This window comes from Gavialis gangeticus, unplaced genomic scaffold (genome assembly GCF_001723915.1).
Source record: "Gavialis gangeticus isolate Ggan-Ray unplaced genomic scaffold, GavGan_comp1, whole genome shotgun sequence".
Taxonomy (NCBI): domain Eukaryota; kingdom Metazoa; phylum Chordata; order Crocodylia; family Gavialidae; genus Gavialis; species Gavialis gangeticus.
The window spans coordinates 92,877,426-92,880,358 of NW_017729022.1; positions in this window are offsets into that span (position 1 = coordinate 92,877,426).

A 2,933-nucleotide genomic window follows, 5' to 3' on the forward strand; every position below is an offset into this window, starting at 1 on the left:
GCTTCACAATAATTTTTTATGTCCATGCTCTGACCACATGATAAGTGAAAGCAAACCCATCATAGTTTAGCTCAGCGAAAGGGGTAATTTACGTGGTTTAGTTTTCACTTACAGGCAGGGAAAAGAATTCCTCCATCTGTAGTTAACAAGCAGTAACTGATTTGTGATGAAGCCCCACCCCTTTTTTACACCATGGTAAGTTTTTCATATGCCCATAACCTAGTGCATTTGAAGGGGTGGGAAAAGTGCAGTGCTGTCCCAACCCTGTGAGAGCACTGAAAGTAGAGTTAAGCAGATTTTTTTCCTGCAGTGGAAATGCTAAAGAAGGTAGAGTAAGGTGTTTAATCTCAGTTCCTTATGTCTCATGTGCGTGCCTTAAGTTCTGGGATATTGACTTTTCTTGGGATATCATGTCCTGTCAATGGGAATTTCATCCTTGACCTTAGAAACCTTTACTGCTGAAAGTTTCATTGAAGCCAGTTCATGTCTGAAAAGTTTCAGCTGACAAGAAGCCATATCATTGGAAAGCTTCTGGCCAGCTCTAATTAGCTCAATGAATTCTGCAGCCCTATAATACACAGAGGGAAAATGCCTTACTTATGGTTTCCCAAACTTAATTAAGCATATCTAACCATTTGTTAAATACACACGAGTCAGGAGAAGAAATGTGAAGAGACAGTGGTCCTGTTATGGTATAATCACTTTTCATGTTGATATTCTTTTTAATGCTTGTTCTTTCTGTCTAGCTCTTGTAATGGTCTGGGAATAAAAATACTCTGTACAGGCATTTTTGGACATACTCGATACTAAATTACAGGGTTATTGGGCTATGTTATTTTTTTCAGATTGTGTGATCACAACAGTTCCTTCTGGTGTTGGATTCTAGGGCCAGGTACAGAAGTTATGCTTATTGTGTAATAGGCACACAGAAAGCGCTCCACAGCCATAACTGAACAGATGGTTGGGGCACATAGAAAAGGCAGATCCTGTTTTAAGGTAACCATGGATCCTGGTTTCCTCTGATAAAAAAATCCCCAATTTTCAGTTTAAAAAAGTAATCCCAAATCCACGTTTTTCTCTGATTAAAATGAAACACCACTAATATCCATCCAGGGTTATCCCTGAAGATAACCCTGGATGGATGTGGTATCAGACTTCAGCACTATAGGTTAGAATGCCATAATAAACACCTGTACCACATCCCATCAGAACTCACGGTAGGTTACATTCGTCCAACATCCATTGGAGCATTGCAGCACCACACTTATCCTTCCCTGCCTTGTGGGGTAGGGGTCTAGCCTAGGTCGGAGCTCATCTCCTCTGCCCAAGTGCCAGGCAGGCCCACCCACAGGCTATCAGTGACCCAAAGAGGAGAAGCCTCTGTTTCCATGCCTCCCTCCCCCTTGTTCCCTCCAGCCAGCTATTAGCTGCTGTCTGGTATTATTATTCAGTGCATGTACTCCATCTGCCCTGTCTGGGAATGTCTAAAGATTGCAGCTTTTGATTAAGTGCTGGCTGTTTGCTGGACACCGCATTCACACAGGGTGCTGTCCAATATGTTCATGTTGTACAGTGTTGTTTTGAAGTGTCCATATCCAGATTTCAGTCTGTTCAGCTTGACCCATACTTCTCTGTCAAGGTCATGTCCCATGGGGGACTTGTTTGGTGCTGGTATGAAATGCTGTAGGAATGGATTTCAGACCAGATTACTCTGAAAAATCCTTTCATTTCCACTCACCCCGCCTCTTATCTAAATTTAACCACAGCACACAAGGTCATGGTACCAGGCGTGCTGGACTCTCCACAGGCCCAGAAACCTGGCGTGTCATTTGATCTGATGTCCTTGAGTCCAGGGAATACATCTGTTGGCTTGCAAGTTGTGCAGTGTGTCATGAAACTACACACTGTTAAATGTCAAGCTTTTTAGTGTGACAACTTCTGGACCATATAGGAGCACAGTAATATGCTGTGGCATGTACCATTGCAAGTGTGGTGGTTCTGAGCATTTTGAAATTGGTACACGATGTAATGCTGGCTAAATTTCTTAAGGCAGCTGCTGGTGCAGAGACTTTACTACTGATTTTCTGAATGTGATGTTTACAGGTAAGGGAATGGTCTAATGTGACTCCTTGGTAAGTTGGGGTATGCTCATGGGGAAGGCTATAGTTGCCTACCCTGACATCCAGCATGCTTTTGGATCAACGATATTCCATGTGGAAGACTGATGATACTGCTTTATTGATGCTCCACGTGGACCTTGTGTGTCTCAAACACGCTCCCCCCGCCCTGCGCCACTGGCCTGGAATGAAGCAGAGGCACCAGGGCACCCTGTTGTTAGGAGCTTATCAGTCTGTGTTACTTTTAAGTGGGGCCATAAAACTGGGTAATTGTCAATTGGCTGCCCCATTCCTCAAGGTTTTGTTGCTTTCCTGAGAGAGACCAGCATGTTGAAATGGAATCACTTTATGCAGAACAGTACCCAAGCAGACTCCAAAAGACACTGAGAGCTTTTCTTACATTTGCAGATAAGATGCAACCAACAGGCACAACTGTGGGTTTTTGCTGGCATGTCTGTGGGCACAGTTTGGCAGAGCACCTATTTACAAGCACCGCTGCAGGTAAGGCACAGTGGAAAATGGGAATTCTCCCAGTAAACTGCCCTTTACCCACCCTCCCCCTCCCTCTCCTCCTGAAAAACCGAAGAAGGCTTATTCCTCTAGGCCTGGATGCTTCAGTTTCCAGCTCTCCCAATTTCCACAGCAGAGAGATGGAACCCAGGCATCTGGGTTTTCCTAAATGGGAGGTGGGACAGATGCATTCTATGGCATGGTCAGTGCCAGGTTGTGAACAGCTGCACAGCTTCTGGCCTTGGGTCCAGAAGCGGACTCACCATAAGTCCCCCATTGTCTTCCTTGTCTGCATACTCTGCAGTT